Below are 12,716 nucleotides of genomic sequence, written 5' to 3' on the forward strand. Positions count from 1 at the left end.
GAAAGAAAGAAAGAAAGAAAGAAAGAAAGAAAGAAAGAAAGAAAGAATAACGGGAAATAATTGTAAACATATTATTGATTATCCAATTTTCCCTACTTAATGAACTGTTGGTATGTTTCTCTCTATATTGACTCCCAGATAGGCAGAAATAAATTCAGTGTCAGCCAGACTGGTTAGGTAATTGAGATTAGAAAATGTATGCACAAGTGGTAAAGATCAATAACCTATGTACAAAGTAGAAATAATAAAGTTTATATCTCTAATGAAAATATAAAATATTTTTAAATTGGATGTCTATATGTATATAACATATTTACATAAATGCACATGCATATGTGAAACTGCAAGTATATGTTCATATACATGTAAATGTTTCATCGAGGATTTTATATAGAAAATTGTCATAAAGTAATCTTTGAATCTAAAAGGAAAATATTTTTAAGGTATGTAAACTACAGTCAAGGCTGCATTGAAGCACTCAAAAATTATTTGGTTAAAGGGTAAATACACCTTGTAACTCATAATGAAAATCTTAAAGGTAAGGGTGGAGATTAACACTTCAGGCTGTCTACAGAATATTAATAAAATTCAATATATTTTCTAAAAGGTATAATTTATATTTTGTGGAAATGAGTCTCTTTTCTAATAAAATTCTTCTGTCCTTCATTCTGTTCATATAATTTTTCTATAAATCATCCTGTAGGATTTTTTTTCTAAATATTCATCTCAGATAGAACTTATTTAAATAAGCCCTCTTAGCAAGATATTTCAGAATTAAAATTACACCATGAGCAATACTTTATCCAATATACTTTCTTTTATAGAATTTCTTTGTGACTAAAACAATATTTTGTAGAATTACATTATGTTAAAATAGCTGAACTGAGGTGATGCTTCTAGTATATGAATACTGTGGAAAAAAAAAAAAAAAAAATCAACAAATTATCTTCAACCATTTTAATTTAACCAGTCCCTGATCCTGTGAGAAAGTAGCTGATTTTCTCTCCACATCTACATATATAGTGAAAAAAACCTAAGGGCATACACTCAGCTTCACCACAAAGAATGCATAAGAAAGAAGAAAATGCTGTTGGATATACTTTATTTTCTTGGATTTTCAGTAAACTAGAATATTATGTTCTTTGTAGCCAAGCAGAAATAGTCTGTAATGTCCCTGGAATTCTTAGGGATTTTTTTAATAATAAAAAATAATTTTAAAAAAGGCTAAAGTGCATTTTTACACAAATACACACACACATGGAACCAAAGCAAAAGAGGAAACCTGGCATCATTTGTTAGACTAAGGAAGCTTATCTTCCAATTCTGCCCCAGATTTCATAGTGTTTTAGTGTTTTCTCAATTCTTAGGTTAGCTGTTTGTCCAAAGCAGAAGAGGGCTTGCAAGCATACCTAAGTGTTTTTGTAAATTTGGATTCACCAATGAACAAATTAACTTCATTATTTTCTTTGAAAGGTGGAAGACAGATCGTAAATGAGAGTTGAAATTCCAGAAGCAGACATCATTTTCTTTTCTTCTTTCAATTCTCACTTTCCTAATACATAGAAGATGTGCACAAAAGTTACTTTGTTTGTTTCTCTTTAAAGATTATATTTAGCAGAAGAAACAGCAGTTTTCCTGTGTTACATATAAATTCTACTGGAGAACATATTTGTTGCTGAGACAAGTTTCTAGGAAACTTGAAACTGAATATAGTAGTTCTGTATATACATTACTTTGTGCCTACAGAAATCTGTTAAACCTTGCATAGAAACTGACTGATACATGAGAATAAGCAAACACAACACAGTGTAGTCCAACATTTCTGCTGAAGATACATATTTGGTCAATAATAATATAATTACGAGGCAATATGCTATGTTTATGTCTAGTTTACTATATATAGCAATATATAGTAGTATATAATGATACAAACATAGACATATATATTTGAACAGGTTACCCAGAGAATTTGTGGATGTCCCATCCCTGTTCAAAGGTTTGACCAGGTTGGATGAGGCCCTGGGCAACCTGCTCTAGTGGGTGGCATCCCTGCCCATGCCAGAGGGGGTAGAATAGAATGAGCTTTAAGGTCCTTTCCCACATTCTTTCTCTCTATCTTTCTTTTATTGACTTTTAAGATTTAGAATTTAGTAGCATGGTCTAGTGGTGGATTTTAGTACTAGGTTAAAGGTTGGATTAGAAGATCTTAGAAGTCTTTTCCAACCTGAATTATTCTATGATGATGATTCTATGGAAGATATAGTCTCATCCTTTCTAATGCAGAATTTACATTTTTTTTTTTTTTTTGGTCTGAATTTTAATAATCAAAAAGTCCTTTTATGAACCTTGTTCAAGGTTCTATCCTTCTAGTGCTGCCAGGAAACATCCTATCTACATGGAATTGGGAGACGTGACGTAGGAATGAGAACTGGAAAGTTGGGTTGGATATCTCAGATGGCAGTAGATGTCGCTGTTTAAGAAAAAGCAATTTTCTCCTCTAGAACAGCAATGTTCTCCTCTAGAATGTTCTCCTCTAGAACAGCAGCTTGAGGTGAGGTGGAAAACACAAGGTCTCTCAAATGTACTTGAAAGACAATATGCTGAAAACTACATAGAACCCAGAAACCCACACTTAATTTAAAATCAGGTAAATACTGAGTGGTTTAATTTTCTTCCAATGTGCTTTTCTCTTCAGCACAACTTCCTGCTAGATTTTTGCATCAGAAATGTTAGTATTCTGCTTCCTTCTCTTTATGACCATAAATGGATGAAAATATGTGGCCATGTGGTCTTTCAGAAAAATTGATCAGAATATATTGAAGATCACAATAGATAACACTGTTAACTGTGGGAAGTCTAAAATACTTTAATAATGGCCTTGAAAAGTATTTAATTGTTTCAAAATTTCATGATTTCAAAGTACACAACACCTAAAGGAAAAAATTGTGTGTACCTTTTTTTTTTTTTTTTTTTTAATACTTGAGCAGTGACCAGTAACAGGCTATACCTGAAGGTCTTCTTTTTATTTTCATCCTTATATGTCAAGAGAAACTATTATGGCTTTGATACATTTAATCTGGAAGAAAATATTTCTTCTAGAAAATATTTTAGCAGTTCTTTAAGATTCATGGCATTTCAGTGACTGAATATTCTTCTTTCCTTCAGAATTCAAGGTATTTTTCAGTTTTTCAGTGGCTCTGAATTTTAAATTTGGCAGGTTCCTGTTCTTTTGTAAAGGGTATTTGTCCTAGTTATATTATTTCAGTTTAAAAATACTTAAGTTGTTAGTTTAAAGTTATTGTCTAATTCTTTAGGGACTAGTGGGAAAAAAATATATTTTTGAAATTTCCATTACTTTGCTTTTTATTTATTTATTTATTTATTTATTTATTATTATTCATAGTGGATTAGAAATTAGGATTAGAAATTGATTAGAAATGGATTAGAAATTTCTGTGAAAAGAAATTGCATACTTGATTTTCTTTGGGGTTCCTATTTAAACTGCATAGAATTCACCATGATCACTCATAGAATAGTACCTTGCCTGCCACAAATTCTATGCCTTTTAATAATTTCCTTCCTGGAAGGAATCTTAATAAGGTCATCAGTATTTGATTAAATACTTCAGGATTTGATTAGCTTATATTCCAAAAGGTGGTAGTAAAAAGATACCATTAGTTTTTCTTATGTTGGAAAACTGCCAGCATGCCTTACTTCCTAAAGTGCTTAGACTTTACCAACGTAGTCAATATTCCCTCTCTACATGGAGACGGAAATATTCCTCCTTCACGTTTTCCTTTGGGGACATGTTATGGGTCAAAAAGCAAAATTTTCTAAGACAGCTGTTAAAGAAATAAAACCTTTGGCTCTTCAGGTGACTGAAAGAAACCTTCTAATACAATGCTTCAATTCTTTCAGCTTCCTTTGTAAGTTTTGGCTATGTTTGGAATATTAAAGAAATAAAATAATAAAATATAAAATATCCACCTCTAAAAGTAGGCACTTCGTTGGAATATCTATGCTGAGAGCATTAATACTTAGGGTGTTATATATAGGTATTACGTTATGTACCCTATGCATCCTTCCTAACTAATCCACCTCTTTATTTTTGTGTTTCACCTTTGGAAAATGATGATTGCTCTCAGTTCCTCCTAGGCCTTATCTGTACTCTTGCTTACACCTCAGAAATACTTAGCTTTCCAACAGGTCTTGTGCAATATCCATCAGCTGCCTAGATGAGGTGTCTTTAGTACCCTAAAGGAACTTTATTAGTAGTAGCAGACCAAGTTTATGCAACTGAGTCTACCTTTATGTTGAACTGCTGAACTGATATTTGTTCTTGACATAAGGTAAACCATTTACATTTTTTCTCCAGCATAATTTGGCCATCCTTCAACATTTTCTGCAATCAGTCCTGACTTCATATACCTTTCTGTTTGTTCAGCAATCTGTATTTACTTGCTTTTTAGGTTTGTTCATTGCTGAGCAGTGACTTTTCCTGAGATCATACAAGATGTTGTATCCTTCACCCTGTACATTGTGCACTGGTTTCAGTTCTGTGGCTTCTCTTATCTTTTCTTCCATTATTTGTTATTGTACTGGTTCATCTGCAGAATTTATCTCTTTCTCTTTCTTTTTTTTTTTTTTTCTGTCCATGAGTACAAGTGACATATATTGCCCTAGTCAAGACTGCAATTTTCTGAACAATCCTTCATTAATTTTATTGTTGTTGTTGTTGTGGTGGTTACTTCTGAGAGGAAGAGAAGTGATTACTGTGTAGTGTCTTTAGAAAATAAGTAGAAAGCTTGACTTTCTGAGACCTTTGAAAGGTACTTGCAGGAACAGAGCACAAATGTCTTTAAAGAAGAAGGTTTAATTTTTACTAAGCACAGTTAAAGTGTGTTTCCTCTTATATGGACAGTCTAAGAGGTAGGTTCTTACTGCAAAACACCTCCTGTAGTCAAAAGATGGAGATAGGTGCTCTTATAAGACATCTTGTCTTGGGTAGGTGCACCTCAATTCAGTTACCCACATGTAATTCACATGCCCAGGGGTATTTACCTGGCCTCCATATGACATTTCAAAAGAGTTTAGTCTCCCATTGCTTCTACCTAATCAACATTGTGCTGGCAACTCAGGACCATAAAGCATTTCAAACAGTACTGGTAGCCTGTGTTGGTAACTTTTGTGTCCTCTCTGTCTACTTAAGAGTGGTTCCATCCCCTGGAAATACCAATTCCTCTCTATTTACTATAAAGATTCAATAATGACATTAGATTAGATATTTCAAATGGTAAAATCTAGTGGGGCTGAGATGCACCTTTAGCCTGTGGCACTGATGCCCCCGGAAAACACCATACGTAAAAGCGGTCTCAGTTTTTAGATGAAGAATTAAAATTGTCTTAGAATGTTAACACACACATGACAATTTGAAGGAGCTGAAACCTTTTTATTGTAGGATCTAAGATGAGTTTTAGGCACTGGGAGTTAGAGATACTGATTGAGCAGATTAGTTTACAGCAGTGTATTGCAAATGTCAGTGACAGCCTTGGCTTTTTGTCCCCATTGTTTAAGATAAGATTGTTTTGTGATGCATTCTTTAATTTTCTTATTTTGAAGAAAAATTCAATAAATGTGACAGAAAAGGCTGTAAAGAAGTGACACTACAAAACAAGACCTCATTCCTTAGAGAAAAGTATTAGACCAATGATGTAAAGGTAAAGATACTCCCAGTGCTTATGGATGCATGTAGATTGTGTGGACAGTTTTCCATATGTGTAGTTTTCAATAGAAAGTTATTTTTCCCTCTAAGACCCATCAGTAATAGGACTAAAATAAAGGCATTTGGCCCGGTGTTTGCTTCTTTAATGTTTAAACTAGTTTAATCTCTAGCTTCTAGAGTTCCAGAAAAGGCTTAATATGCCCAGTTTAACCACCTAAATGCAGATGTCCTTTTAACGCCCATGTTCCTATTTTTCATGTTGAACTCATGAGATGCTGTTCTCCTGTGAAACTGAGCTACTTCAGCTAGTTGCTAATATATGGGGTTGGTTTCTTTGAAGTACAAAACTGGTCTGCCTAGATTTTTGGTGGTATTTCATAAAATTGTTCTCTCATTATTTCTGCCTCCCCCTTCCCAAGGGCTTGCCACAAAACATATGTAGTCCTTATCGAATCCCATTTTCTCTCTGAGAAAACTATACAAATGTATATACATATTCTTTTCTGAGTAGCAGAGAACACATTAACCTTTTGAAGCTGAAATAAGAACTCGAATTAAATAGGGCAACATTTAACAATTTAGCTTTTGCATGCTTCCTATGATTTTTATAATTTTATAACTACTATTTTGCATGGTTTCTTTTATCTTCCTGACATCTCTTAAACACTGATAGATTTTTGTTTTCCCCTGATTATACTGTTCACGTTATACTTTGACATACTTGCTCTGATTTCCTTTCTGCAAAACCTTTCCTCTTTTACTTTGCATCATTAGCAAAATACAAAATGCTTTAAGTGTAGAATTATTCTGATTTAATACTGAACATAAATAAGTGTTAGATTCATGTCAAGAAAGACATGCACTACACTCATGCAATAGCTATCAAGGAACACATTAGAACAGAATAAAAACAGTCCAGTGCTGTTTTCTTTCTACTTCATGGGCATATATTTAATTAAGTTATGCTACTCCTAAAATTCAAAAAGCTTAATCTTTTTCAGTCCTTAAATTAAAATCCCTGTGCTCTGCAATGACCAAAACAAATAATCTATGACCTACAAACAAGACACTTGCATTCCCTAAAGACTTACTTCATCTTCTTCTCTAGGTTATACATCTTTGAACCTCTCTTTTCTATAACGACTTGCTGGTGCTCATTAGCATGTTGATTACCATTAACACAGCTATAATGCAGCAATTTTCTTGGTGTATGTCGAGGCAAAATGCTCATCTGAATGCAGTCAAGGGACAAAATTAACTGCATAAATCTACAGCATAAGCTGGATCTGATCCAACTTTTGAGTCTTCCTCCCTCTGCTAGATGTGACATCATCATCTTGCTCCCCACTGATGGCTTAATAAGTATCCCCAGGTTACACAGTATTTAAGTCACTTTTTTTTCCCCCTAAATTTTAGTTCCTGTGATGGCTGACCAACTTACCTTGCTTTCTCTTAATACACTTTTACATTTATTTTTCCTTCTCTCTCTCCTAATTAGTCCCAAGTTACATATACATTTATTAACCAAAGATTATACAAATGTATATGTATTTATATATACACCTGTATATCACTACTTTTATACATTGTGAAATGATTTACAGTGCAATGGAGCAGGATATTTTGTAGCAAAGTATGTATTTGCAGAACTAATACAGCCTGAGATATACATGTTCTAATTGTGAACTACCTCATGTTTAGTGAACTTGTATTGTATATTTCAGTGATAGATATATATATATATATAAGATTTAGTGATAGGAGCTGCACAAATTAACTTGCATTAAACGTTTTTTATACTCTCATGTAGTCTTTAATACTAAAAAAGAAATCCAAAATTGAACAAAACATTTTTTGTTTGTTGGCAACTGTGTGGTAATTCAGAGCTTGCTGAACAATCTGTTGAAGTCTCCCATCAGACCAGTGGTGTCAGAACCAGGCTTTCTGTATCAGTTACTATATATCTGTGCTGTGTATCATAATATTACAAAATGTATATATAATTCAAAGGTAAAAAGCAATTTAAAGGAGATAGTACCTAGTACAAGGAATTCCCTTGCATTACATTATTTGGCCTGTTACAAATGAATTATTTTTATACCAGCACCTCCTAATCTTTCAAGTAGTACAGTGACTCACAATCTTATCGGTATCTGATCAATCCATCTCTCAGCTAACACAACAATATGTTAATGCATTATTACTCAAAGCAAAGAAAATCCCTTCATATAAATAAAATGGGGAAGATGAACCTTAAAAATAATATGTTACAGAAAAGTTTGTAGGTACTTAATACAATTTTCCCTTGAACTCGAGTGCTTTTTTCATATCATCTGTTTTAAGTTCCTTAAAAATTTGACTGAAGGGTCCTTCTCTGGCTTTGTTTTGGGACCCAATGCTGCCAATTTTGGTTCTTTAAATGCATGGAAGTCCAAGACTTAAAGCACCCAACATTAATCCACGAACTTTGTGACAGATGGCCAAAATAAGGGTCAGAAACATTTGGAATTTTCATACCTAAGGCAACACATCACCTATTTAAAGCATACTAGCAGTTTTAGAAAGAATAAAGCATTAAAATGAAGTATCTGTATATTAAGATCTAATAAGATTAAGATCTTTCTTTATATTAGGATCTAATTCATTTTAAAAAACATTTTTAAAAGTTGATAGTACACAGTAATGGAAAACAAGAAGACCACTGAGAAAAGCAGTGTAAGATTATTGTAAGTCTCATTAATAGAAGAAAGCAGAAAACAAATCCAAAGAAGATTCAGTTCTGCAAATGTTATAGGTATATTTTACTTCCCCTGTGTTAGGTCCATAGCTGTTAAAGTCTCACGTATGTCCAGGGACTTCAAAGAGATGGCAATTATAGTGGCCTTACTTTCAGACTGAGAGATAACCTTTTCTCAGAAGAAAACCAGAAAAATTTATAACTTGATCTCAGTTTTGTTACAAAATGACAAAACCAAACCAAATCAAAACACCAACAACAAAAAAGCTATTTTTTATTTTTATTTTATCATTATTATTATTATTTGTAATGGGGTAGTATGGAGGACTGCAGAAGGGAAGAAGATTCAAGCAATGTAAGTTTATCTAATTCAATCAAAGGCATATTTTTTTCTAAGTATTGTAATATATAACAGTAAACTTCCACAGCTGTCTATATTTACATAGATCTTACTTTATTTCAATTACCCTAAACTAGTCTAACTTGGAACAAAAGGATTTAGTTTTGAATGAGGAAACATATAACTGAGAAATATAGTGGGTCTGGATAAAAGGACATATTCAAAGAGAAGGAAAATGGGGAGAGGAAAAAAAAATAAGATAAATGGCAAATGAGGAGATAATTGTGAATAAATAGTAGGGGAAAAAGAAGTCTATCGGGATAGGTTTGAAGGAATCAAATGAATAGTAAGGAGAGAACAAGAGAGAAGGCGGCTTCATGATTATGAAGAGAAAGACAGGGATGGAGGGCAGCAACATAATGAAATCCTACTGAAAGGTACCATGGTCTCAGCACCACTGCTGTAGAGTAAGACTCACTGGGAGACCCAGCCTTCCTTGTTGACCTTAGGCTCCAGTTTCTGGGGCAGAGAAGGAAAAGGCTCTCATCCTAGACCTGAGTAAAGGACATGGTTGGAGAATACATCCAGATCTGAGAAATGGGTATTTTCCCCAGCCACTTAATTAAGATAAGGCCAGAGCAAATAGTCGGAAAGATTATGTACCTGTAACACACCAAAAAGTCTTGCCCAGTGTGCAGAGCACATCCTTCCTCTCTGACTCCACGCTTGCAGAGGCTGCACTGCTCTCCCATGCTTTGGAAGGGGAGAAACAAGAAGGCAAGGAGGGGAAAGAAAGGCATAAGAAAGCAGCATCTCCTGATAAGCTTCTACTGTCTTCTGCTATGTGTCTTTTGCACCGTACTTTTGTGGTATAAAGTATAACTTCTGTGAGTGGAGACCATAAGTCACTGAAATTTAATAGAATCCTCAGGGCAGGATCAGTTAAAACTGCACCAATCCTGGTAGAGGTTCGTTCAACCTGTTTTTAAAACTTCCATTGATGGAAATCTTACAGCCTTCCTAGGCAACTCAGTCTGCCACTTTACTGTTAGAAATGTTTCCCAGATGTCTAACCAGAATCTCATTAATTTAAGCCCATTAATTCCTGACCTTTTCCAACATCTTCTATATAGTATAAAAATATTACTACGCATCTCCTCAGTTTTCTCTCTACATCACAACTCAGTTTTTCCTAAAAATTGAGCTGCTCATATACCAAGAATATTAACAGTCAAGGGGAAAAACAAGCAGGGAAAAACAAACAAACAAACAAAACAAAAACAAACAAACAAACAAAAAACAACAACTGAAATTTTGTAGGATTAATTCTATCCTATGAATTTTGGAAGCATCAGATGGCCTGTGTGAAAGTTACAAGTAAAGAGGAGGATTGCGTATCTTTAAATAGGTCAGAGAAATGTCCCTAATGGGAATTACAAAAGCAGTGGATGAGCATGCTCTCCTTCTAGGCAGTCTCTAAAATCATTCGTAGGAGTTTCAGTTAGGAAATCTTGATTTTTACAGTAGTATTTTTGTGATGAAAAAAAAATATCCCCAAATAAATAATATTTTTCAACTAGTTGAGAATTCACACATCTTTCAGACCACCATTCTTTGTCAAACGAAGTTAAAATTAGAATCACAGAATCACAGAAATCAACACCAATGGATTCAGAAGTTACCAGTGAATCAGAGATACAAAGATAGTCAGAGGAATACACATGGACATATACCTGGTTTCCTTGAGAAATCATCAGCATTGCCCTCCCCTAAAGAAGAATAGTATTAAGCTCCACTAAGTTGAGGTCTCTGCAGCTGGGACATCTGTGTCCAGTTTAGTCATGGTGGGCTCTCACATTTAATGCAGGGAAACAGATTCATTTGGGATGTATTTTCTCTCACCTACTTTTAAATCCTACATTTGTGTTAACATGAATCATTCTCTCTTTAGAAGTACCTCTTCCTTTCCAGGAACAGAAAAGGAAGACAGATAATAAGCCCCAGAATGTATATCTGCAGCACATTAAGTTATGTGCGCTCTTTGTAATTGTGTACTTAAGCTGCCCTAGTGTCCATTTTCTGCCCACACACTAGACAAAGTCAGAAGAGAGGCACTGAGACTTACACTGTAATTAAATCATTTTTAATTTCATCTTTGTGTTGAAGGCATCACACTTACCTTTAATATCCATGAGTTAAGAATTTTTCAATGTTAATTTGGCTGATCTTTGAGACATATTCATAATAGAAAAATATCAACATAGTGATAACCATATCTTTGGAAAAGAGGTAACCAGCTATGTCATCATGTAACATTTATATAATGTTTATCTTGTACTTATTAGCATCTTCTTGAATCCATCCTTTTGTTTTATTTTGTTTTCAGTGTGTGAAAAAAGTCCCACTTTTGAGATCTCTGTGATATCTACAAAATTCTGCAGCTGTGTTTTCCGTGAAATTAACAAAGAAATACCCTCCTGAGCATGTATCAAAGTTATCTGTTTTAAAATTTATTTGTTTATTTTTAAGTGAAGTATTGATTTCAGATTTTCATTAGAATAAAAATTTCATAGCAGTTTCTCTTAATTTTCTGCAAAATCACCTGATTTTTTTTTTTTTTTAAATCATCCACTATAAAAGAAATTCACAAGGAACATGCTGTAATAAATAGGGTCAGACTTTCCAGTAAATAAAACACAGAAACAAATCCAGAGAAAAACAGAACATCTTTACCAAATATTGTTGATGCGTCATGTATAACAAGAAGTAAATGTGAATAGCTTATTTTCTCTTCCTCTAATGCCTAATGATAGCCAGCAGGTAATGCATTCCCTCATTGTTGCTAATAACACTGAAAAATAAAAACAACAACCAGTTTAGTGAACTATATGAAAAATCAGAGATCAATATCATATTAAGTCATCTAGAAACAAAAGTCCTTTAAGCATTTTCCAAACACAGAACATGACAATAGGAAGATGCTGCTGCAGTGATGAATTGTACACCATGCTGTCAGTCAGATGAGAAGATTACAAAGTATCTTTTATTCTAGTTCCTGTGTGATCTGAGTATAAATGAAGATCTCATGAAAGTATAGGCTATAAGTTTACACCTCTAATAAGGATCTTTGCTATATATCAGACTATGTACCTCCACTGTATATCCAGATGAAGCTGAAGGATATACAGCAGCCTCATTAGCTCCTTGACTTCCAAGGAAAGGAAATTCAACACAAGACTTGCCCAGAGCATAGCTCACAAAAAGGGACCATAGGGAGTCATAGAAACTTGGCTGTGCTGTGGCTTGAATCATGTCCTTCACTGTAAGCTCACTGCCCTTCTGCTGACGTGATAAAACTGAAGGAAGGATGAAATCTTTGATCTCCAAAATAATTTCTTACCATGGAGCTCTGGGTTCTGTGATCCTTGTGTGAGCCCTAGTTTAAGATAGCTAGGTCAAACATTACGAAACAGAGGAAGATATTAAAAGTTTAGAGGCAAGTTGAGCATTATGATGAAAACAAGAGGAGGAAAATGCAGTCCTACTTTATTTTTTACAATAGCAAAAACAAGTAGTGCACATGTGGTAATAGAGAAAAAGGCACTGCTAAATGACAATCAGCTTGTCCTACTCATCCAACAAATCCTAATTATTACATTTGGAAAAAGCTGTACAATACTCTAGAGGACCTAGCTACTGCAAGCTCAGCAGAAATATTCACTGAACAAATGCTAGCAGCTTTTCTGTCAGATCCATGCATCTGGTGGATACAGTCCTACCAACACCAGAAGATAAATTCAGCAGAAGACTTGGGTGCTTAGTTCCAGAAGTGAAGGGTCATCCAGAAAAATCCACAGAAACTACAGAACTGTCTGTGACGCTAAGCATGCTTATGGTTTGAACATAAAATTTACGGG

At 34.1% G+C, this 12,716-nt stretch overlaps 1 long non-coding RNA gene across 8 annotated transcripts in view; it reads right to left on the bottom strand.

Annotated features, from left to right (window-relative positions):
- Positions 1 to 12,716, bottom strand: part of LOC118163342 — a 198,272-nt gene that overhangs the window by 60,008 nt on the left and 125,548 nt on the right. The window lies entirely within an intron of this gene.

This window comes from Oxyura jamaicensis, chromosome 1 (assembly GCF_011077185.1).
Source record: "Oxyura jamaicensis isolate SHBP4307 breed ruddy duck chromosome 1, BPBGC_Ojam_1.0, whole genome shotgun sequence".
Classification (NCBI taxonomy): Eukaryota; Metazoa; Chordata; class Aves; order Anseriformes; family Anatidae; genus Oxyura; species Oxyura jamaicensis.